The 25,891-nt window shown below is 42.2% G+C and overlaps 1 protein-coding gene across 4 annotated transcripts in view; it reads left to right on the top strand.

The window, feature by feature from the left end:
• The window catches only part of Znf532 (zinc finger protein 532), a 114,167-nt gene that overhangs the window by 1,346 nt on the left and 86,930 nt on the right, over positions 1-25,891 (top strand). For 2 of the 4 annotated variants that reach the window (XM_010603374.3, XM_010603372.3), the window contains exons 1-3: positions 7-855; positions 1,184-1,265; positions 1,351-1,460. The gene's annotated coding sequence lies outside the window, so the exon portion shown is untranslated. Of the gene's footprint in view, positions 1-6; positions 856-1,183; positions 1,266-1,350; positions 1,461-25,891 lie in introns of those variants that run through there. The other 2 variants (XM_010603373.3, XM_033757341.1) reach the window with 2 other exon arrangements.

Here is a 25,891-nt window from a genome sequence, read left to right as displayed (position 1 = left end):
AGCTTCACTGGTCCCCCAAGCCCCATACATCCTCAGTGTTGTACCCCCGAGGTGAAGGGATTTGGACTCACCCCCCCACCAGGTGCTTGAAAGAAGAGAAGGTTGGAGGAGGAGAAGAGATTGGGGGGGGCTGGTGGTGGTGGTGACAGGGCTGGGAGAGAAAGGAGAGGGACGGAAGGGAGGAGGGGGCTGGGTGGGGTGGGGGTGACAGGCAGAGAGGAGCCTGGTCAACAAGCCAGCACCACTCTGCTAGGAGGCCAGGCCGGCTTGCAGCCGACGCATCCTGTGTGAGGAGACACACATAGATTGCTTTCCTGGGGGCTCTTTGTCAGCCACCAACACAAGGAACACACACTGACACACACGTACACAAAGATCTGAGCCAGGTTGTGGGAGGTAAGTGGGGGAAGGAGAAGGAGGGGGAAACAGTGTCTGGTGGGCTTCGGGGTGGAGGGAGGAGGAATGCGCCCTAAGGGGCTCTGGGGGGCTGGTGAGGTGAGCATTTCCAAGGCTGTGTGCTTGTGTGGTGGTGGTGGGGGACACACGATGACCTTCCCCTCCTCAGAAAGACCTAAAAGGGAGAGGCAACCCCCAGTGAGGTCCCCCTGGTGCTGATGATTTTCAGGGACTTGTTGGCAACTCAGCGAGGGTTGCCATAGCTTTTTTATGTAGGGTGACCAGAACCGGCTGAAACTGGTTTGAGGCAGATCAGCTCCTGAACACAATGCAGTCACTGAGCTACTACAGTGGGATAGCAGCTTCCTCCCTTCATGGCAGCCAAAAGCAGAGGAGCTTGCAGGAAGGTGCCATCCCAACACAGTATATGAATGCACACTTAGACACCACACAGCACTGGTACGTGACTAATGGAGCCCTAAAAGATCCTGTGTAGAGAAGATGGGGAAAAAGGTGCAGGTTTGCAGGGTCTTAGATTACTTGGGCTTTTCCTGCCTTTTTCTTTTGCTTAAGGGATGGACAAGGAGCTGAGATTTATGACCCTTATTAAAGAAAAAAATGTGCCTTGCTAGGGTGGGGACACTTGGTTTATGCAGTCTCTCTCTCTCTCTCTCTCTCTCTCTCTCTGTTTTTAACAAAACAAAACCAGGATGAACTGATGGATTTGTGATGGTAGTTTGTTTGTTTCTGAAGAATGCTACTTTGCATGCCTTTTTTTCTCTTGCAGGGTATGTTCTGTTTTGTGCTTTTCCTTTTAGAAGCTACTAAAGGGTGTTTGGGATACTTCTGACTATTATGAAGGCCAAAAGGTAACAATATTGTTCTAGGAAATGAGCATAAATGCGATCCAATGATGCTGTTAGCCATACATGCTGTCTTTTTTTTCCCTTGTAGGCCTGTTGACTGGGGCTGCTTTTAACCCTTTCATATTTGCAGAGAATGCAACCGTGTGACAGTAACTGAACACTGATCCAAAGTCTTTCCAAAAGGTCAAGGTTCACAAGGTGAGATATGCTATTTTGAGCATGAATTTAAGTATTTATTTGCAGATCCATTCATACACAGACTTAACAGTGGATTGGTACCTTGGAGATAAAACCAGGTTCAGAGTGGAGAAGAAATGCTCTTAATGTTAACCACATTTAATGGGATTTCGAGTGACTTTTTGAAGGTATTGCTGTCGAGGTGAAATCTGAATGCCTTCATTAAAATCGCATGTGTCTGGGCATTGAGAGCAATCTAGACTGGAAAGAAGCAAGTTTAGAGAATAGTAGGCGGCAGGGCCTCATGGAGAATAGGCTGTTTTGCATAAGGCTGAAGCATTACACATGGAGCATTTTCCTGATCATTGTAAGAAAAGGAAAGGCTTCACCAAATCGAGGCAGCCTAGCCACCTTTCTAGGATTCCAGGAGCCTGGAGGTAGTTCGCCTTTTGTTCATTCATCACCTTTCTTTTTCATGCTCTCTGTGTTAACCTGAAAGGCTTTTCACTTCGAGTCAAGTGGTGGAATGTCTTTTATTGATTTTGGGGGCAGTTGACGGTGAGTTTGCCATTGGATTATTTGTGGCATACATTTTTATGTAGAATACTAATGCAAGACCAGGAGGAAACCGGGTAGTCTGGCTTCATCTGTTTAAAGGTGCCTGTTAACTCACAGCTTTACTGTAATGGGTGGTAGAAATGTCTGTGCCTCAGATGATGGCAGTTAGATTTGAGCTGGCATTTTCATGCACCCTCCCAAAGAAGAGGTTGGGGAATAGAGGAGAGCTGGAGAATAGAGGAGAAAGCAATAAGGAGTGTAGCAAAGTGAAGAACAAAGGCTGTGGGAGCTTGCAGGGGAACACTAAACATTTTGCCTTGGGGTTCCTTGTGAAAAGAATTGCAACTTCCCCAAACAGGAAACCAGTCACTCCAGAGTCAGATCCAACATGATCTCATCAACAGAACTGGTTCTGCCTTTCTGCTGGCTTGGTGGAGGTACAGTCAAGAGGAGCGTGTAGGAGACATGATTGCAAATAAATTTCTCCCTCACTTTGAAGTGGGTATTTTGTTCCTCTCTGTGTGTTCAGCAGAATAGTCTTGTCAGAAATGCCCAGGATCTTCGAAATGGGTTAAGTTTTGTGCTGGCAATTGGTAGGCATATCTGCAGAGAAGGATGTTAAGTATGCAACGGTCTTTATTGTTGAAATGTTTTTCATTTGGCTGCAGCACATCGCCTGTGTGATAAAACTGGCAAAAGGGGAAACAAGAGTGCATGGTTAGCTTGGAATACTTTATGTAGTATTTAATAGAGATAAATGTAATCTCAGACGGATATACCAGTAAATAGCTTACATGATGGAACAAAATTCTTTGCAAATCACTGTGCTAAAATTGGTTTTCAATTCTACCTCATTTTCGACCGCCAGAGGTTCTGCGGATGACTGTGGCAGAAATATGCTTGCATAGCAGATCCGAATCCATGTTGCATGATACGCTGCTCCTGCATTTCTGGTGCCAACTAAAACTCAGATGGTTAATACGATAAACCTTAATTAGCTTAATACAATAAGCTGTTTTATCATTTAGTCCTTCACTCTTGTCTTTCTAGAGTCAGTGATTTTTATTTAACTTTTACAGTTCACCCCTTGCAATGATTATTTCTTGAGAAAAATATTTAAAAAGCCTTTATAGGCACAGCATGTCATGGAATGTTCTGGTTTACTCTCGGAGGTTTTCAGCTTTGTTCTCCCCCCTCCCCCTAAAGTCTTCCTGAAAATAGCATTCGTTTTGCATTTAAGCCAGTATTTCCAGCTGCAAATGCTGCTGAAGGTTAGGGAGTTGGTTCTTTAGGCAGCAGTCATGAGCTCATCCTGGACTGCGGCTTGCCCCAGGTGTTGATCTCATGCTGGGGTAAAACAATGTAGCAGGCCCAGGTCTCCCTGGGAGAGGAACCCAGGGTGAGAATAAGCAAGGGCATGCTCCTTCCTGAGGGAGCCAGGAGGGAAACACCAAGGCACCCACACTTGTGGCTGGGGCCTGTGCTGCAGCCTGAGCCTGGCGCCTGGCTGGGAGTGCCTGGGGCAGTCTCTGAGGAAGACCTGTGGGCCATTCCCTCTTCTGTAGGAATGTGTGGGTTTGGCCCAGAATGTACTGGAAAGAAAGTGTAACTGGGTGTTGAACCCTTGCTTGTTTTATCTTTTGCCTGAAATTGAGTCATATTTTCCGAGGTAAGGAACGCTGGATGCAGGGCTTTGAGAAGTCTCTGCCTAACCTGCTTCAGGAGCCCTCTGTTCTCTTTCCTCCTTCCTCTCAGAGATCCCCTTCCCCCACTTGACTCATTTTTAAGGAAGGTCTAGGAAGGAGTAGCCAACATGTAAGTGGAATATTTTGCTTATACCTTTGACTTGGATGAGTTTCTTCCTTTGAAATGCTTTCTTGGGCTTTGCTGTGGAGTACATTCTGTCCTCGGTGGCTTTGTTTTTTTTTGTCCTTGGTGGCTTTTGAATAACCTTTCTCCTATGCCTGGTAGAACTCCACTATGCACAGCTGGTGCCGAGGTTGCCCTCATGTAAAACCTTAAAAAGGACATCCGTACAAGGGAAGCTGAAGGGATTTGAAAGACATTTGGATTGCTCCTTCTTCAATCCTCAAAGAACTCTTTAATTCCAATACGTGCCAGCAAAATAAGAACATCAACCATGATTGGCCCTTCAGAAATCCATACCTTTGGGATAATTATATTTTAGGGATAATCTTTAAGCAAACAAATCATAGTTAAAAAATTGACTTTTGTGTATGTGTGTGGTACTGAGGATTGAACCAAAGGACTTGTGCATGCTAAGTAATTGCCCTGCCATTAAGCTTAACCCCTATCCCTTTTTATTTTGAGACAGGATTTCACTGAGTTGCCTAGGCTTTTGTGATACTGCTGCCTCCACAGGGTTATATGCACACACCACTGTCTCCAGCAAAAATTAACTGTTCTTTTGGTGGTAATGGGGACTGAATCCTTTTGCACTAAGTTACATCAGCGGCCCTTTCAATTTGGAGGCAGTCCTTCCTAAGTTGCCCACAGTGGGCTTCAACTTTCAATCTTCCCGCCTCAGCTTCCCAGAGTGCCGTGATTATAGGCATGTGTCACCATGCCCAGCTAACACACAGTACAGGGCAACAATCCCAGGCCCTCGTGTACATGTCAGCAGATGCTATACCACTGAGCTACGTCCCCATCCCTTTTAAAAATTTCATTTTGAGACAGGGTCTCTAAATTGCTTTGGGGCAGAACTCAAATTTATCAAATCTTCTTGCCTCAGAGATTACAGGCATGTACTATTGTGTCAGACAAGAATGACCATTTAAAAATTTTAATTTACATGCAGTGAAATTTACTTTGTGGCATACAGTTCTTTACAGTCGTGAATTTACCATTGTAATCAATTCATAATAATCCCATCATGCCAAGATTTCCTGTGCTGCCTCATTGTCATGTGTTCCCTTGACCTCCAGTTGAATTCAAGGCCTTCACACTGAGCTATATTTATACCCAAACCTTTAAAATTTTAAAAAATTTTGAGACAGCCTTGCTGAGTTGCCCAGGCTGGACTCACACTTGGGATCCTCCTGTCTCAGCCTCTCAGAGTTCTGGAACTATAGATATGTGCCACCACATATCTTGTCCCTTTGTATTTGGGCTGCTCACCCCTGGCAGTCAGTGTCCCACCATAAGAACATTATTCTTTGTTCCTATTGTTTTGTCATTTTCAGAATGTCATATAAATGGCTTCTTAGCAAAACGGCATTTGTAGCTTGCTGGGCATGGTGGTGCATGTCTGTGATCCCAGCACTAGGGAAGCCTGAGGCGGCTGGATCACTGAGAGTTCAAGGCCAGCCAGACTTTTAAAAAAGCAAGACCCTGTCTCAAAAAAAAAAAAAAAAAAAAAAAAAAAAAACACAAACCCAAACCAAAATGCATATGTGGTTCATCTATATTGTAGTATTTGTGCTGCTGAAGCAAACATAATTCATCTATATTCTATGTGTCAATATATTTTTATTGCTGGTTAGTATCATATTCCACTGTGTCGATGTTCCAGAGTTTATTCACTGCTGGATGACGATAGAACTCGTCCTAGTTTTTGGTAATTATGAAAACAGTTGCTGTAAACATTTGTGTACTATGTGGATTTTTGTGTGGATTTGAGGTTTTTGTTTTTGTTTTTTGAGTCTGGTTTTGCTGTATTGCCCAGATTTGAACCCTTGTGCTCACGTGATCCTCCTGCTTCAGCCTCCTGAGTATGTTTTCATTTCTCTTGACAAATATTTGGCATTGTCTGCCTGGGTCTTACGGTGTTTTTATAAGAAGTAAAAGTGTGTTTGAAAGTAAATTCAGCTCGTCTTAACTCACAGAAAAGATCTGCCCTTGACAGCTGCAGTTGAGACTTCCCAGAAAAGAGAATGGGTAAATGCTGAAGACGCTTGAGAGATGATCATGATAATAGAATACTCTAATAGGATGACATGCTTTATAACCCTGAACTAATCGGAATTAGCAAAAGTGGAAACAAAAAGCTGCAAGTGGTAAAATACCCTGTTTTACTTCAGTAGTTACTTTTAACTCTTCAGAACCATCTGGTAGTTTAATTTTTACATTTGTTTTCAGGTTCATTAAAACACCACACAATCGAACTGAAATTTAGGAAAGTAATGCTAAAGATCTTTGTTGAAATTTTGATTGTGCATAAATCTAATTATAATTGATTTATCAACTGCTAAAATATTGGTGATATTCTGCTATTTGAAGTCATTATTAAGTATTATTCAGCTTTTTTTGTTTGTTTTTTAAGAGAGGGTATGGTAGTCCAGGCCGGCCTTGAACTCACTGGTTATTCCAGGCTGGCCTTGACTTTGCCATCTTCCTGCCTCAGCCTTTCAACTTTATTCAACTTTGATCCCTACACTTGTAAGGAAGTGAAAATATTTAAGTACTCCCAAAGCAATGAAGTGGGGGGATTTAGAAACAGATTCTTTTTTTAAAAGGTGAAAAGCTTGCAATATCCGGAAGAATAAGCAGAAGCAATGGTGGTATAGGGTTCCAAAATGGTAAATGATATTAATTTGGAGATTTTTACAGCCATTTAACAGATACTGTTTCCTGATGACCAGGCATTGTGCTAGGGCTTGGGATCCAAAGGGAAGAAGAAACCGGAGAGAAAAACCCAGTGGGAAGTAGCCTACAGCACTATGAGAAGAATGTAGTGGTCACCTGATGCCACAGTGTTGGGGAGGAGCCCCCGCAGAGCACCGAGCCAGGAAATATCAGTGAGAGTGTGGCTCGGTGGGGAAGGCTGAGAGAGCTTGGTGTGTGTGTGTGTGTGAGTGAGTGTGTGTGTGTTTGTGGGGTAAGACTCCTCATTGTTGGCACATCTTGGAGGCAGGCAAGGGCCACGCGCTGCAGGTGCTTCTGTGGGGTCCCTTTCAGTGTGCACTTCTTGTGCAGTCATCACCAAGGTCCTCTGGCAGCACCCTGGAGGATGGAGCGGCGGCTGTGAGGCTGGAGGCAGGGAAGTCAGATGAGAGAACCCTTGCAGCAGTCCTGGGTCCCACCAGCACTGTGGATCCTAGGTGTTGCTCGTGGGGATGGAGTGGCAGAGGGCACCCAACGAGATGTGAGGAGTGAGGGGAGGAAGCAGTGGAAGATGCTCTGGAAATGCCATCCGAGGTTGCTTGGCCACTGACGTGTTTGTCTTTGAGATGCCAAAGAGGCAGGAGAGATTGAGAAGAGTAGAACTGGAGCGGTTCGATGTGGTGTGTTCAGATTTGGGTTCAGTTGTCCATGGAGGTACCCTTTGCTCCTCTCCTCTGACAGCCTGGAGTTTGGGAGGGCTGTGTGGAGTCGAGGACTAGATTGGGAGGGAGTACAGTAGTGTCCCCTTTTCCATGGGGGACACATTCCAAGACTCCCAGTGGGTGCCTGACACCTTGGATAGTACTAAAAAACATATGTATAGAAATACATATGTTTTTTCCTATATGTGCATACCTATAGTGTTTAATTTATAAATTAGGCACAGTAAGAAATTGACAATAACTAATAAATATAATAATTATTACTGTATTGTAAAAAAAGTTATTTAAAACTAATATGAGTTGTTTATTTCTGTGATTTTTAAAAATTTAATATTTTTAGACCACTGTTGACCTTGGGTAACAGAAACCTCAAAAAGTTAGGTCACAGAGAAGGGGCGACTATGATAATTAACAGAACAACAGCAATAAAAAAGGTAAACCAGAAAGCAGAACAGTTTCAGAAAGCAAACTGTGTGGTGGCCTTTATTCATACTATCTCCTTTAATACTGAAAGAATGAGATGAGCTATGTGCTATTATCGCCATGGTACTAATGGGGAAATCAAGGCAGAGACTCTGGCCAAGGATCCCTGATCATGAATGGTAGTAGAGGAGGGATGTAGAACTTGGCTGTATCAGTAGGCTGTTCTGCCATGGGGAACATGGAAGGTGTTGTAGGATGTTGGGGCTAGGACAAGAGGGAGCCCCAGAGGGCACAGCTTGAGCTGAGCCGCAAAAACTGATGGAGTTCAGGTTAACTGGTGACTGTCAGGGGAGAATGTATGGTGCTGAGATTTGAGAGGCACTGAGGGCCCTTCCGGTTTAGTCAGATTTTTCCTGACTTAGCACGAAGAGAAGGAAATCCATTATCTGCATCAGAGACAACTCTAGAAATTGAAAAGACTTAAAGCAATTTTACTGTCACTCGGGTGAGGATACAAATTGAAAGGAAGAAGAAATAGAGAAATACATGTGTTTTATGTATTCTTGGAAAGGAGGAAAAAAGTAAATTGACAGTGATGCTAAGAAAAATCTGACAATAAATAAACATAGTTTAGAGAATTTTTGGAATAATTTCCTACAGGAAGGAAGTTCTAAATTCTGGCTGTTTTAGAATGAGGCGGTAGAGCAAATTCTGTTTAATCTATATCTGGAGACTGAAATAAATAATTTTAGACAAATTCTGTGTGATTTTCTTACCTGTCCCACGTATTTCCTACCAAGGATCTCCTGCTTAATGTTCTTTAGAGCCAGAAATTCTGGTTTTGCATTGTTTCTGTTTAGTCAGTTATTGCAACTTTAATTTGAGCTTCAAGGCATCTGGAATGGTCCATAGAGTCTTAAAGATATATGGAGGGTTGGTTGTAGTTTTTGACTGTTTTCTCAACATCACCTTTTTCTTTTGGTGACACAAACCTCTCCTTTCAGAGGCTCATTCTTGGTGCTGGTAATGGATATTGATGATTTTTTTTTTTTCAGTTAATGGGGATCAAACCAAGGGCCTTTGCACTGAGGTACAGCCCTAACCCTTGTTATTTTTTATTCCGAGGCAGGGACTTGCTAACTCACTGAATTGCCAAGAGGGCCTTGAACTTGCAATCCTTTTGCCTCAGACTTTCAGGGTATATAGTTATGGTGTATGCTACTAAGCCTGGCTTGGTACTAATTTTATAATTTTCTTCTTTGAGGTGTAAGTTCTTTCTAGGGAACAGCATGGTAAGAATTAGATTGTTGAAAAAAATAGGTCAGAAATTTCAAAGCCTTCTGTTTTTATTTATTTTTGGTTTTTTGAGACAGGGTCTTAACTATGTAGTTGAGGCTGGCCTCAGTTCATGGCCTCCTGCCCCTGCCTCCCAAGTGCTGCCAAAGCCTTGTGTTTTTAAAGCATCACATAGCCAGAGATACTTAAGATATTTGTAGTTACCTCATTGTTCTCCAAAATTTCTTTGTTTTTTATTTTTTTATGCTGGGGAACAAACCTAAAGCCTCACACATGCTAGGTAAGCATTCTACCACTGAGCTATACCTCCAACCCATCCCTCATTTTTTATTGTGAGCCCAAATTGGGGCAGTGGCTCCTCAGGTAGTAAACAGCATGTCCTGAACTAGAACCTCGCATCTGGACTTTAGTCTAAGGTTGCTCCCTTCACTGCTTTGTCTTTTTTTTTCAAATTTTATCGTATGTGTTTTGATGGTGTATCATCCTGCTTACATTTATAATCCTTTTAACAGATGAACCTGAAAACATGAGTTAATTAAGCTTCACATGGGCGCTCATTGGTAAGCTGATCTTTAGCAGTGCTGCTGATTTCATGTAGCAGGAGTGGGAGAGGAAGCCGGGGACCTGAGGGGTGTATCTACTGTACTAGTTAACCCTGGGTGGTAAGGGTTTGCAGATTTTCAGATGCCTTTACTGAGCACTTGGGGATATCCACCTTTTGCCTGATCCTCAACTATAGAAACTAGCCTGTGCTGCTTTGTAGCTGTAGGACTTGGAGCAAATTACATAAATTCCAAACTATACTTTGCTAGAGGATGGTTATGAAGATTCAGTAAAATGCCTGCCTGAGTAAGTCTTTTCTAAAATTGTAGCTATTCTGTGTCTCTTGGTCTACCTGTTTTAGGAGAGTGGCCTTTTTTTTTTTTTTTTTTTTTTTTTTTTTTTTTTTTTTGTACTGGGAATTAAACTCAGGCTCTTCTGCTTTGCGAGGCAGCTGGCTGGGGTGCCACTGAGTTAAATCTTCAGCCCTAGGAGAGTGGCCTTTTTCCCCTTCCTGTCTTGGAGAGGATATTGTCCTACCTTACCTCGGTTGCAGTTAGATGTTTGTTTCTGACTATGAAAATGCACAGAATGTGTATCTTCTGTCTTTAGGGCTTCAGCTACAGCTGCCCTCTATCAGGTTAAAAGTGAGTGAGGGCGGAGGATTTAGCTCAGTGGCACTGTACAAGGTTGTGAGCTCGATCCCCAGCACCAAAAAAAAAAAAAAAAAAAAAAAAAAAAAAAAAAGGTAAAATAAAAATGAGTGAAATGCTGTATAGGCAAGAGGGTAGCATGTATTTCATCTTGGCTATACTTGTGTTTACAGTTGAAGATTTTGCCCACATTTTTTTGTTACAATCTTATACCTCAACACTCTGGTTGAGAAAAATTTAGCCCAATTAATGCTCAACTCTTGTCAAGGTTGTCTTTTGGTATAATTTATATTGACCAAAATTTAAACTTTTCTTTCTTTCTTTTTTTTTATGGTACTGGGAATTGAACTCAGAACCACACTCAGCACCTCTCTGAGTCTTAATGGGGACATTAATTGTACCTTACAGGGTACAAAAAGTCTAGAAACACGCAGTAATGTGCAACAAATCATTGCTTTTCTTTCCAATCTAAAGTATACACCAACCCACCTAGGCAGGAAGATTGCCAAGTGGTTCAAGGCCAGCCTGAGCTAAATAGTGAGTTCAAGGCCAGCCTGAATTACGTATCAAGACCTTGTTTCAAAAAATAAAAAGCAAAACAACAAAAAACAAAGGAACCCCCTAAAACCAAAAGACTCTGAGAGGTAAAGTGACTGGCTACAGATTTCACCAGTAGTAGATGACTGACCCTGGAGTTGAACCAGGATGAAATTCTGCTCTGATTCCACTGCTTTCTATTGCCTTGGCCTGTAAAAGCTCCATGTGCTACTGGTGTTCTGTACCCCTCACTTAGGATGTTCCCAGGGCACTGTTGTTTAGACTGCTCTTCTCACGCTTTAATTTGCATACACATCACTATATTGTTAAAATGCTGCTGATGATTAAGTAGAGCTGAGGGGGCCCCAATATTCTGTATTCTAAGCAGCTCGATGTTGGCACTGCTGGTCCATGGACCACATTGAGTAGTATCAGTTTTTCTTGGTCTCGGCCTGCTGCTTCTTGGCTTCCAGAGTGAGTTGATTCTCCAGGCTTTGCCTGACTCCATAGGGACCCGCCCTCTGGCTTAGCATATGAAGCCAGCAGTGAGTGCAAATGGGGCCAGATGATTTGTGGTCCTAGATGCTCGGTTCTGGCAGGAACATTTTATTTTAGGTAACTCAAAATCTGACTGGATTCTAGGTTTATTCCTCTTGCTACGTTCCTACCTTACTCTGGCTTTGATATCTCATTCCATTGGAGTTCTTGGCAACTGTAGTCTACTAAGATGATAATTTTAATACTGAGGTTACACCTAGGAGCTGTGTGGCAGAGGAGACTCTGCAGCTCATTGTCAGGAAGACTGTCAGGGTCTTGGGATTTAGCTCAGTGGCATCATGCCTACCTTGCAAGTGCAAGGTCCTGAGTTTGATCCCGATTACCAAAAAACAAAACAAAACAACAACAACAACAAAAAACTGTCAGGCTAAGGTCAGCGCATAAGAGGGACTGGCTGGATTGTGTTGGTTAGGGATTTGGTATCCAGGGGACTGAAAGCTGTTAGTTCATCATGTTTCTGCTCTTATTCCTGACAAGGAATTGAGGTGACTTGTGACATTTCCTTAGAATGGGAATTACAGAAGTGGCACCTCACAGAGCAGTGTTGGACAATGTTTAATGGCATGTGATGATGATAGCCACCACTGAGTGAGTCAGTTGTCCTAGTAATGATTACCCTGGACCCCCAGCCAAATAAGAAAAAGAGTTGTAGGAAAGAGTTGATGTAATAAATATTGGAGCTATAAGAGACTAGAAGACTTCAGTTAGTAGGTTTCTTACTTTTTTCCCCCCTTGGTTTTTCGAGACAAGGTCTCCCTGTGTAGTTCAATCTGGCCTTGAACTCACTGTGTAGCTCAGGCTGGCCTTGAACTCTAGTAGCCTCCCAAGTGCTGGGATTACAGGCATGTGCCGCCATGCCTGTCCAGGTTTCTTTGTGAAGGCTGTTGATTAAGTCAGCTATGGCAATAAAGTGGGGTCTGTCACATGAGGTAGTTTATCTCCCCTACATGTTTACTAACACCTGCCATTTCACAGAATTCTTGTTTGAGTTTTAGGTCTTAATGGACATTTGGACACTGAGTCTCCTGTGAAATATGAGTCTGGAACTTCAAATACAGTTTGTTAATTGTTAGCTGAACCCAGCATCTCTGTGTTTGGAGCAGAATCCATGCTGTCATGCTGGGAGTCCCTGCTTTGGGCCATGGGTGTGGCTGGAAGGGGAGTGGAGCGAGGTTTGATAGAATGGAGACAAAGCTGGTGTTAGGCCAAAGAGGCCACCAGGCCAGCCCTGGAGATAGGAAGTGGAGCTGTGGGCGCCCTTCAGTTGGGGGTGCGTTCACAGTGTCGCTGGGGCAGCAAAATCAAAAGCTTGGCTGGAGCTTGCCAAGATACAGAGTCAAAGCCTAGGAGTGGAGCTGCGAGCCCATCAGGGCAGAACAGGGATGGTGGTCATTAGTCCAGTGAAGTAGGCGGGAACCGGGAGAGTGCAGGATGCAGAACAGATGGACATGAGCAAAGGGCAGGATGGCGCAAACCAGGCCGAGTGACGGATGGTGCAGATAGGGAGGGCCCACCGAGTGACGGTGAGAGTGAAGGTAAGTGATGGAGGCCTCCAGGAGGTACCGCAGTGCGATCCGTGCATAAATGAGCACCAACCAGCCTTCCCTGGCACCCTTCATGTCAGAGGATGCTTGCGGCCCAGCTGGCAGAAATGAGGCACATGGATCAGGAGAAGCAGTAGCTTCTCCTAGGCAAGGTTCATGCAGGAAGGCTTTCAAAGACTGTATTGTTTGGAGTTTGCATGGCCTAGAGGTTGTTCGATGAACACAGAGCTGTTAAGCTAACATAGGGAAAAGAGCTCATTATAAGGTTGGGAGGACTCGAGTCTCAGGAACTCAGCTGTTGTCTTGCACTGAGCTTGCTGCCCTTTCTTGTCAGGGCCAAGTGGTCTCTGTGCTCATTCTCAGCATACCTCTTCCTCCCTATGCACATTGTCAAACGTGGCAGCCTGACAATAAATTCATTTAAAATACTAGTGGACATCACCTGTATTCGTCAGTCCAGCTTCCACTTCTCAAGACCAAATATCTCGCTGGATCTGATCTAATCAGCTGTGGTAGTGTTAGTTACTGCTAACTCTAACTGGGTGGCAGTAGGTTTTTTGTTGTTGTTTTTATTGGTGCTAGGGATTAAACCCAAGGCCTTTGCTATATCCCAGCCCTTTTTATTATTTTTTTGTTTTGTTTTGTTTTGTAACAAGGTCCTGCTGAGTTATTCAGGATAGTCTCACGCTTGTGATCCTTCAGCCTCAGCCTCTCAAATAGTGGGGATGCAGGTGAGTGTCAGTACGCTTGGTGGGTAGCAGTAGATTTCCGTGAAGATAGCCAGAGGAATTGGAGGGGCTCTACTACAGAGGGAACCATAAAGACAAACACCGTATAATGCTAGCCTTCTTGTGTCTAGCAAAGGTATTTCTTCATTGTATTTATTTATTTTAACTTTTATATATCTATATTTTTGAGACAGGGTCTTGCTATGTAGCTTGGAACTCACAGTGATCCTCCTGCCTCAGCCTCCCAAGTGCTGGGATTATAGGCATGTACCACCATGCCTGACAACCTTCATATTAAAATACTGTGCTAGCCCCTCCTGTCAGCCTCCCAAGTGCTGGGATTATAGGCATGTACCACCATGCCTGACAACCTTCATATTAAAATACTGTGCTGTCAGGTGTGTAATTGCAGCATTCTGGGGAGCTGAGAATTCAGTGACGTAGTAAGACCCCATCTCAAAAAAAAAAATATTGGGGCTGCCTTTGTTCAGACATTGGCAAAAGCATGAGTGAATGAAAAAAGTCTATGAGAAATGAGCTGTGTTTTACCTAAGTTTAACAAGCTGGAGGCGGCAAAAAAGCAGTGAAAATGGGGGCTGCCTTTTAATGTAGAGTATGATCCTATCTGTATGTAAAAGTGACATTGCTGGGGAGCAGTAGGTTTTTTCAAAGTTAGGGGTGGGTTCCTTGATTCTTTGCATCTTTCATCTGTTCTTGTAGCCTCCAGCACAGAGCTGTTAACGTGACTGCTTTTTTAGGTTTGCAGTTTGTAGCTTAGCCTTAATTCATTCCTGTGTTGTCAGGAAATAACTTACTTATAAGTGAATTGAATCTGTGTGCTTAATTTCTAAGCCTTACTTTCTGAGGTGCTCACTTGGGTCCTAGGGTCAGGTGGAAAGAATAGGAAGAACAAAAGGATTAGATGCAAAAAAGAGGTTCTGAAAAAGATCAGTTTTGGTGGAATTGTGAAGGTGAGAGTTGGAGTGTGACAGAGAAAGGGAGGCTGGTCCAGAGAGGGAATCATGGGAACGCTTTACAGTTATTTTGAGGAAAACTGGCAGAGGCTACTGAGCGTAGCTGTCTGGCTGGAGGGTCAGTTTTTATAAGAAACGATGAAAACCAGGAATTGCAAGGTGACTCAGCCAAAGAGCACCTTGATCAGCCTGGGAAGATTGAGCTAAGGAAACTGTATGTGGAGCTACTTTTGATTTTGACTTGTCATGGCTCACAGCAACCCTGAAAAGTGGGTAGTCTTACTGTCTGTCCTGTTTCACACCTAAGGAATTGAGCCTGAGAGAGATTAACAGATAAACCAAGGCTGAGTTGGAGCTGGCATTCATACCTGGGTCTTTCAGATGATAAGCAACACCCCTTGCCATTCTTTAGCTGGGAAGCCAATGGATGAGCTCTTTGAAGTGCAGAAAGTGAATCTGTTCTCTATTTACTCAGAATCACACAACAGTATTTAGCCTGCAGTATTTGCTTTATAAATGTGTAGCCATGCTAGTTGTCTGAGCAGTGTGCAGTGGACTGAGACATGGAAGGGTAGGAAACTTGGCCGAGTGACTGGAGTGATAGTTCCAGCCTAATGCTTAGAGTCTTTCATGGACACATTAATGGGTCTCTTTTAGATAGGGGTGTGTATGTGCTTGTGTGTGTGTGTGTTTGGGTCCCTCAAAGGTACTTACAGTATTTGGTAAAACATAGGTCTGATTTCTCTGGCTGGTGTTGACTTTACTTTTGTTTTTTCTTTTCTTTTTTTTTTTTTTTTTTTTTTTATTTTTTTTTTTTTTTTTTTTGAGACAGGATCTTGCTTTGTAGTTCAGGCTGGCCCTGAACTCACTATGTAGCCCAGACGGCCTTGAACACTCGATCCTTTGGCCTCTGCCTCCTGAGTGCTGGGAGTACAGGTGTGCACCACCATGCCCAGCTCTGGCCAGTGTTAATTTTGGGAAAGATTTAAACGCATGATTTAGCACTTGACATAAAAATAATTAAGCTTTAATGGTTTTTATTTTTTAAAAAAATAGTCAGAATTAACTGTAGTGGCACACACCTGTAAACTGTCATCTCAGCACTTGGGAGGCTGAGGCAGGAGGATCGCTACGAATTCTTAGTTTGGGCTGCATAGTGAATTCAAGGTAAGTCTGAAGTACAGAATGAGACCCTGTCTCAAAAAAAAAAAATTTAAAGAAAGTTTTTTTTGCTCTTCTCTTTCTCTCTATATGTCTTTTGGTAGTGGAAGTTGAACCACTGCACTACATCCCCCAGCCCCCCTCTTTTAGCCCCTTTTAAAGTCTCACTAAGTTGACCAGGCTGGCCTCACATTTTCAAACCTACTCCTCATTGTCCCTACTAGGTGAGATTACAGGTGTGGGCTATTGTTCCTGGCTTGTTCTTCTAATCTTGAGTATTAGGATATTGACTCTGAAGTTTCAAATTTAGCTGAAACATCTCTGGTTATGCATTGTTCTAATTTCAGGTCATTGAGGATAGGAACAATATTTTTTGCATCTGTTTTGCTTCTGAAAAGAAGACCTTGTAGTCTGCAAGAGACTCTTAAGGATGTTTTTTTATTATAGACTGAATTGTTGGGAATTCTGGTGATATCTGGTTACTGTCAGTGAGTACTGTGTTGTGGTTTAATTTTTTTCTAGGTTGGACTTTGTGCTAAAATCATTGACCTGGTTTTGATGTTAAAATAACTTACATTTAGTAAATACTCTGTCACAGGTACTGTACTAAGTGCCTACCAGGATTTTCTTTTTCTTTTCTTTTCTTTTTTTTTTTTTTTTAATTTTGAGACAGGATCTCCTTAAATTGCATTTTTTTCTTTTTTTTTTTTTTTTTTTTTTTTAATTTTGAGACAGGATCTCCTTAAATTGCTGTGTTGTCCAGGTTGGGCTCAAACTTTTAACCCTCCTGCCTCAGCTTCTCTGAGTACTGGGATTACAGGTAATGCACCACCACACCCAGCTTGGATTGTTTCATTTAATCTTCACAATAACACTTGCAGGGAGATCTTATCTCTTAAAAAAAATCAGATGATTTAGAATTTCATAACTTCTGAAGGGAAAAGCCAAGACTCAACTTCACTTTGCCTTATACCCAGACTCATGCTTTGACTGCTGCAGGGTGCTGGGGTTTATAGCTATCATTTCTACAGTTAATAGGTGGCAGGCTCAGATATCTCTGAGGTCAAAGCCACAGCATCCAGGGTAATGTCTACGAGGTGTTTGCTTGTCTCGTATGAGACCCTGATGCAGCTGTGGCTTCTGAGGTCCATAAGTGTGAAGAGATGCGGTGCTCCCTTTCTTAGTTTTTCTCCTTCACCATGCATGTGCGCTGCTTGTATGTGTTGTGCTTTTTACCCCCCAGATAGGCTGTTTTGGGTGGTCCTTAGCCAGCTAAGCAAGGCTTCCTAGAAATCATTTTTATGGCATCAAACTTTAGGCAGAGCCCCTTTACAAATAACTTTTTAAGCTGAGGCAGGAGGATAGCCAGAAGTTCAGAGCCAGCCTGAACTACATAGTGAGACCCTGTCTCAGAAAACAAACAAAACCAACCAAACAAACAAAAAACAAACCAAAATTTTAAAAATTAAAAAAAAATTATTATATTTCTCTCCATATTTGCAGATTCGTTCCCTTGCTTCTTGCTTTAATCATCTACAGTTGATACAGAGGTGCTCCTGGAATGGAGTTGAAGTTTTCAGAGAAATGGGAAAGGAGCACCTCCTTCTAGTTAGTCATATTTTGTTGAGACTCACCTGGAACTCACTATGTAGCCCAGGGTGGCCTTGAACTCTCGGAGATACTCCTGCCTCTGCCTCCTGAGTGCTGGGATTACAGGAGTGGAGTATGCTAGCACACTCAGCATCATTTCTTAAACCTTGCTTTCTGTGTGCCCAGAATGTCTTACCCTAATAGCATCAGATGAACCTGGGTCATGCTCCTGGCCGTTGTTGGGTACCCAGTGTGAGGGTCACACCAGAGGTTTCTATCAGCACGTCCTAGGAAGTTCAGAGGAGTCTTGAGAAAAGAAACTGTTTGTATGTGTGTTTCACCTAGCATCTCCCAATTCCTGGACTGTGTGTAGGCCCTCTCTTTCCTTTTTTTTTTTTTTTTGGTACTAGTGATCGAACTTGGGTCCTTGTGCTTGCGAGGCAGGCAGCAGAACCACTGAGCTAAATCCCTGGCCCAAAATGTTACATTTTGTTCTTTGTTTTTTTGGTACCAGGGATTGAACTCAGGACCTTGTGCTTTCGAGGCAGGTAGCAGAACCACTGAGATAAATCCCCAGCCCTCTCTTTCCATTTTTTGATGGAACATTTTGGAACAGGAGTTACATGCCTGGGTAAACAATGTTCTAAGCTGTTAGTTGTCTTTGATGAAGTTAATAAAAAATGAGAGCAGGACTAAGAAAGGATACTCAGAGGGCTTTATCCATTCTCTTCCTCTTAAGGTAATTTCATTGATTGCTGAAACCTAATTAATATCCCCTCCTTCTATCTATGTCCTCCGGAAAGGGAATTTTTAAATGAGTTAATTTTTAAAATCAGCAGGAGTGTGCATTTTGTGAAAAATGATTTTGAGGTATTCTTCAGTTGTATTTTACAAATGAAAGTACTTTGTTTCATAATGTTTTAGTGGGCAGGTGTGGTGGTGCATACCTGTAATCCTAGCACTTGGGAGGCAGAGTCAGAAATTGCTGAGTTTGAAACCAGCCTGGGCTACATAGTGAGTCCAAGGCCTGCCTGAAATACATAGTGAGACCCTGTCTAAAAAAGAAAGAAAGAAAGAAGAAAGTTTTAGTGAACTTGGTGTCTAGTGAGAATTGCTTTATGGTTAGGTGGCATCATTTGACTTATAAGAACTCTCCTGATTACTTTTCAGGGAGCCATTTGTTTGCTCCTTTCCCTAGTGGTAGGGGAGTTACTGGGCAGGGTTTGCTGCCATCTGCATACTGTGTCATGATTTTAGTGGGATCAGGTGTTGTTGAGAGAAGGAGGGTGATCCAAGGAACGTGTATTTGCATGGAGCAGAGTTTCTCTACCTCACCATTGGAGTACTGACTGTTGGCATTTGTTGAGGGTGGGTGGCTGTGATTGTCACATGTAGGGCGGCATCCCTGGGCTCTACCTCCTCGCTAAGGTGTAATACCCAGACTGTTGTAGGGCTTGGCTGAATGTCAGTGGTGGCGGAGGTCTGCCTCATGGAGAACCACTGACCTGATGCCTTACAGTGAGAACAGTACCTCACAGCTTTGGGTGTCAAAAGAAGTATGTGTTGAAGGAAGCAAGCAAGCAAGCAGTCGGGGAGTTAAGACTTCCTGAGCTGTCAAGTTCCCAGAGAAGTTTGAGGTACCTTCTTCAGCTGATATGCTATCTGATGCAGGAAGTCTTGAAAATGCTTGCGTATTTTTTTTTTCCCAGTGCTGGGGTTTGAACTCAGGGCCTTGTGGGTTCTATGATTAAGCTGCTTCCCTCAGCCCATTTTTCTTTCCTTCCTTTTTTCACTGTCTTTCTCTGTCTGTCTCTCTGTGTTTCTCTTTCTTTCATACTGGAGATTGAACCCAGGAATGCTCTCCCACAGAAATATATCCCCAGCCCTTTTTATTTTTTAAATTGCCCCAGTTGGGCTGGGGTTAGCTCCGTGGCCCTGCGCCTGCCTTTCAAGTGCAAGGTCCTGAGTTTTATCCCTGGTACCAATGAAAAACCAAAAAAAGAAAGCAAAACAAAACACACAAAACCCGACTAAATTAATTGCCCGAGTTGAGCTTGAACTTGTGATCCTCCTGCCTCAGACTTCTGAGTAACAGGGATTACGAAAGGTGTGTGCGCCATCATGCTTGGTACAAATATTTTTTATTTAGTATTTGAATTTTAAAAAATTAGCAAAACAGATGAGAAGAAACAGCACATATTGCTGATAGTTTGGAGCATCTCAGAGATAAAGGACTTGGAATTTATTCACAGAAATTTCAAAGGCTCATTTAGGAGACAAAGGAAAATTACTTTGAAGCTTTCTCTTCTGCAATCAAAACATCACTTCTAACTTAGGAAATGTGTATTTGCGTCAAACTAGAATTGCAGCAGTGCTATTAAAAAAGCATGATATTTATAAAATGACAAAGGCATGCTTCAAGGATGCTCAGAGGATGCATTTACTCGTAAACCAGGAATCCTTTGTTACTAGTGTTTACATGGATAAGTAATTTCTTGGTTGTGAGATATTAGAATTTATGAAATACGCTCTATTAAAAAAAAGCTGGACATTGACCTGTAATACCAGCTACTTGGGAGGCTGAGGTGGAAAGACTGAAAGTTTAAGGCCAGCTCGGGCAATTTAGCAGATGAGACCCAGCCTCAAAACAAACCAACAAACAACGAAACAAATAAACAAATGAAAGGGGCTGGGGATATAGCTCGGTGGTAGAATGCTTTTCTGGCATGCTGGAGATCCTGGATCCAGTCCTTATACAGGAAAAACAAACACAAACCAAAACAACCCTCCCTTAGTTCATATCTAAGTAACAGTGAGGAAATCTAGAAATTATTTTTTATTTTTTCATCATGAAGTCATGTCACAAATAACCTACTTTAACCAGAGTCTATAATTAATTTTTCTGAAGCTTTTTTTTTAATGGATACAGCCTTAAGCTAGACTTTTAAAATATTTCTATAAATTCACTGACAAATTAGTAAACTGTCTGCACAAGAGACTGTTTTAGTTAAAAGAATGTTGTGTATCCAGTGGGAAATAGAGCTTGAACAAAAGCACTTCTGACAATGGCCAAGATGATAATTTGGAGGGTCCCTGAGACTGCAGAAAACTTAAACACTTGCTTTCTTTTGTGTAGATAAATGATTTTGAAGGTGTAAATCTACATTTATATAATGAATTTAGAGAAAAATTTTACTTAGAATTGCAGGAATGCAAATGCAGCTGGGTGTGGTGCCACACACCTGTAATCCCATCAGATCATTGGGAGTTCAAGGCCAGCCTGAAGTGTATAACCCTATATCAAAATAACCAAAGAAGAAGAAGAAGAAAAGAATACAAATACAAGTATGGAGTAGAAGCTCAAAGTGCTGCAGTTCCTTTCCCCACCACTATCCCACTCACTGTCTTTTCTTTCTCAAGGGTCAAATGCTGTGTTTCCTGAGGCTTTCTGTGAAATTTATACTACACGTTGGTAAAATTTACATGTCTGTATGTGTAAGCACAGAAGAATATATGCTTATCTCCTTTTAAATTTTAATATATTTGTAATGTTTTATATATGTGCTGCCAAAGCAAGCGCTATATTTGTAATATTTTATGACCTGATTTTTAAAATTTAATGGTTTACATTGATTATTATTCTATCTCAGTACTTAAGAGTGTCTCTGATTTTTGTTGTTGTTATTGTTTGAGACAGGGTTTCACTATGTTGTACATTCTGACCTTGAACATATTATGTAGCCCAGGCTGGCCTCAAACTCATAGTGATCCTTCTGCCTCAGCCTCCTGAGTGCTGGGAGTACAGGTGTGTGCCACCACACCCTTTGGTTCTTTCTGATTCCCCCTACCCCTTCCCTCCTTATGCCTGATTTTTAATGACTATGTAATACTCCATAAAAAGCATACCAAAGACATTGTTAATATACTTAACCCTACTGAGCTATATAAATGTATTTAATAGTTAAGATGGTAAGTTTTACATTATGTGTATTTATCAAAAAATTTATTTATTTATTTATTTATTTATTTATTTATTGGTACCAGGGATTAAACTCGGGTCCTTGCACTTGCAAGGCAGGCAGCAGAACCACTGAGTTAAATCCCTGGCCCTATCAAAATATTTTTTAAAAAGAAAGTATAAAATATAAATGTATTTAATAGTTAAGATGGTAAGTTTTACATTATGTGTATTTATCAAAAAATTTATTTATTTATTTATTTATTTATTTATTTATTGGTACCAGGGATTAAACTCGGGTCCTTGCACTTGCAAGGCAGGCAGCAGAACCACTGAGTTAAATCCCTGGCCCTATCAAAATATTTTTTAAAAAGAAAGTATAAAAAGAATGACATGTCATCTTGATATATAGCAAATAGGGTCCTGGCTGGGGTGTGGCACCACACCTGCCTGGCAAGGGAAAGGTCCTGAGTTTGATTCCCAATACTGGAAAAGATAAAATAAAGCAAATGGCCCATTTTTCTTTAGGAATAATTAAGGAAGGAGCAGTTTTCTTTCTAGATTTTAAGACTTTATTGATACACCGTTGGAGAAGAGACTCTCCTGTAGTGATCTCTCTGGCTGAGGGTTTTTGTTCATTAGCCCATCAACTCTGTGCATTTGGCAGGGACGGGTGCCAGTCCTTCCCTGGGCACGTACTGGTGCTCTGCCAGCTGTCTGTAGATGGGGTCAGCTCAGCCAATGAGTTGGTTCCCAGAGGTGTTTCTGGAGAGGAAAGAAGGGCAGTGCTGTGGGAAAGCCAGGCTCTTTGGCTATGTCTGGTGGGATAGAGCACTGTATAATTGTGTAGAGACTAGAGGCTAGGGCAGACCTGGATATTTTCTGTTCCTTTTCATGGGGCAGTTGGGTGGTTTGCTGTTGAGTAAATGTACTTCTGGGTTTGAGCTTTTCTTGGTCTGTTTTTTTTTTTTTTCTTTTTTGAGGTGTTCTCACTTTGTAGTGCAGGCTGGCCTTGAACTCACTGTGGAGACCAGGCTGGAGTCGAACTCGCAGCAGTCCTCCTGCCTCTTCCTTCCAAGAGTTGGGGTCACAAGTGTGTGTCACCATGCCCAGCTTTTTCCTAGAGATTGTTTTGAAGTGCAGACCTGTGGGCTGTCTGGCCCTTTAAATCCACATTCCATTTTCTTCAGAAAAACAGGGGGCAGGTATTTTTGGAAGTGTGTGTATTCAGCAAGTAGATAGTCTTCTCTTCCAGAACCTTCATCTCATAGCAAGTCAGCACAGTTCTATTTTTGACTCGAGCAAGAAAAAGAAAACATGGGTCATATGGATTGACCGGAGTTGCTTAATGTGGATGTCGTTAGATGCAGATTTAGTTCCAGAGTGACGCAGCATCCTACCACTCATGTGCTTTGGGTCACGAAGTGGTCTGATAGGGAAGAGCGGGGGAACTAAAACCTTAGCGCTGCGTCATTGCAGGATCTGTCTTTTTCCATCTGGGCCGCAGCTGAAGGCCACAAATCAAAGCAGAAATCCTCATGCTTGGATCTCAGTCTGTCACTCTGGCCTGGCGAGGATTGCTGGTTGTGGTTACAGCATCCTCTTCCCTGTCGTATTGCCTTTCTGAGTGTAGGAGACCATGCAGAGCCTGGGGGCAGCTGCTGCGGTTCCTGCCACTTCCGGAGGAAGTGACCGAGGCTTTGGGCTTTGTGGAAGTGGCTTTACTCCTGGGTCCCACTGGGGAAAGGAGGGAGGGGAGTGGAAACAATATGTAAATGTTTTTTTTCCCCCCAGCGTGGTCAGGACTTTACAGGAATCCTCCTCAGACCTCATTTTTTTCTTTTTTTTTTTTTTTTTTTTGGTTTTGGGAATTGAACTCGGGGCCTTGCGCTTGCAAGGGAGGGGGGGGGGCCCCTGGGTTAAATTTCCCCCCCTTTTTTTTTTTTTTTTTTTTTTTTTTTTTTGGTATTGGGAATTGAACTCGGGACCTTGCGCTTGCAAGGCAGGTGGTGGAGCCACTGAGTTAAATTTCCAACCCTTTTTTTTTTTTTTCATCTTTTTGACACAGGGTCTCACTTTGTAGTGCAGGCTGGCCTTGAGCTCACTATGTAGCCTGGGCTGGCCTTGCAATCCTGTGTTGGGAATACAAAAATGTACCACCATGCCTGGTCCTCAGACCAAGACAATAAATATGAAATGAAATACTTTAGAGTTTTTATTTTTTAAAATGTAAATATATGTAGTCATACATTTTATTTTCTTTCCTGTCTTCAGCATATTGGAAATCATTTTGTTTCCTTGATTTTCCTTTGTTTTCCAAGCCTTTCATATATATATTTATATTTATATTCTGAAATTAGGTAAAGTGCCCAAGCTGTCTTAGGCTCTCGGTCACCAGGAGGCTGGCGCAAGTAAAGAAGGTTTACCTGTGTACCTCACCAGGTAGTCCTTCTTGAGCCATGTAACATACGTCCATGTCCTTTCACTTCTTCTATAAAATATGGTTATCAAGAAAACAGCACTCACATTCCTTTGTACATTCTACTTAAAAGGACATTTTTTCCAGAGGTGAAGCAGGTACTTAAGAAAGAAAAACTGAGGTAAAATTAAGTAGTCTCATCACGATTTAACTGTTGTAACCTGGGCTTATTCATGCGTTTTGCTTTCCTTCTACAGGAAGGCCGTTACTGCACTTTGTGGCTTCTGTTTGTTCTTTTTGCTCTAAAAGGGTAGGGTAGTTATTACCTTCTTAATAATCTCCAGTTTTTTTTGTTTTCAAGACAGGGCATCACTGTAGTTCCGGCTGGCATTGACTTCACACTGTGGCCCAGGCTGGCCTTGAACTTGCAGTGATCCTTCTGTTTTAGCCTCCTATTGTTGAGAGTACAAAGGTGTACCACCACACCGTAGTGGTTTTGTTTTTTTGACCTTCAGCTGTAGCTGGTAACCACTCACCAAAATATTCACGGATGGTTCTTTCTTCTTTTTGGTAGGGGGATTGAACTCTGGACCTTGCCCTTTGGCAGCAACACCACTGAGCTAAATCCCTGGCCCTATTCATTGTTCTTGTCTATACTCTTGAAGCAGTCTTGCTCTCCCCACCCACCTCCCCTCCTCTTTCCTTTTTGTTTTTGTTTGTTTTTGAAAAGTTTAAAATGTTAGGAAGGGGGAAAGTACTTGTCAAGTACCACCTGTATTCTCACCAGCCAGTTTTAACTGTGGGCGTCTCTCCAAGCTTGTTCCATTCCTTCTCTTTTCCTGCTGTCTTGTCCTTTTCCCCCCTCTTCCTCCTCCACTCTTCTTTCTCTTCTTCTCTCCTCTTCCTTTTACCTCTCCAACCTCTCCAACTCTCTCTCTTTTTGTTTTTTTTTGGTACCAGGGATTGAATTTGAGTCCTTGCACTTGCAAGGCAGGTGGCAGAACCACTGAGCTAAATCCCCAGCCCTTACTCTCTTTTTGAAAGAATCCTGGGACCCTTGTATTTAATGCACACTTAAAAATCACCAGATAGAGTGCATCATGCTTTCTAAGTAGGATTAGAAAATCTTTTATGGTTGGTTTTGGGCTGTGTTTTTGTGTATGTTTTAAAAGCCTTTTTACTTAAAATAGTAAGTAAAATAGGAATTTATTTTGTTTTTCGTTTTCATTGCTACATGTTTGCGTTCATCACGAGGAATTGGTACATGTACATAATACATCTTAGTTATTTTTACTTACCCCCTTTTCCATCCCACAGGAATTTATTAATGAATTTGAGCTAAGTTACTGTTGACTGCAGGGTTTTAAAAAAAATTTTTTTTGGGGGGGCCGGGGATTTAGCTCAGTGGTTCCACCACCTGCCTTGCAAGCGCAAGGACACGAGTTTGATCCCTGGTACCAAAAAATAAAAATAAAAATAAAATTTTTTTTTACCCCCCAACCCTTTATTTTTAATTGCTGAAGATCAAGTCCAGGGCCTTGTGCATGCTAGGTAAGTGCTCTACAGCACTGAGCTACCTCCTTCCAGAATGTTAGCTGTCTCATTCACTGTCTAACCCTCCTTTGTTATTGACTGTACCTATATTGTATTATTATTATTATTATTACTATTACTATTACTATTATTATTATTATTATTATTATTTTAAATTCTAGAGATTGAGCCCTGGGCCCAGTGTTTTCCAGGCAGGTCCTCTATCACTGAGCTATATCCCCCCCACATTAAACTTGTTATTTTGAGACCAAGTCTTGCTGAATTGCTCAGGCTGGCCTCAGATTTGAGCTCCTCCTGCCCTTGTCTGCCATTAGCTCACTGGGATCATAGGCATGCATCACCTTGCTTGCCTGATCATGCTGTGTTGTTGCTCATCTATCGTGATACTACATGATTCTACATTTGCCTTCTCTCCTAATCGTGGATTAACTTTTAGTTTCATTCTTTCCTTGAGTTAAGGAAGTATTTTATTATTTGTATTACAAGGGTTTTTTTTTCAGGCCAAGATTCTTTAGGAAAGTGTAAAGTGGAAACACTAAAATATCAGGTACCACTTGCCATAGGCAGGCGTAGTTTACTGTGATCCAGAGCATGTAGTCTCTTGGTGAAGTGGAGTGACAGAATTTGTTCCTTGAGATATGTTAAACATAGAGGTGATAATGGAGATGATT

Source organism: Fukomys damarensis, unplaced genomic scaffold (assembly GCF_012274545.1).
Source record: "Fukomys damarensis isolate Sample0158 unplaced genomic scaffold, DMR_v1.0_HiC HiC_scaffold_30, whole genome shotgun sequence".
In the NCBI taxonomy this organism is placed as follows: domain Eukaryota; kingdom Metazoa; phylum Chordata; class Mammalia; order Rodentia; family Bathyergidae; genus Fukomys; species Fukomys damarensis.
The sequence above is the reverse complement of the archived record's forward strand: the minus strand, read 5'-3'. Positions and strand labels throughout refer to the sequence as shown.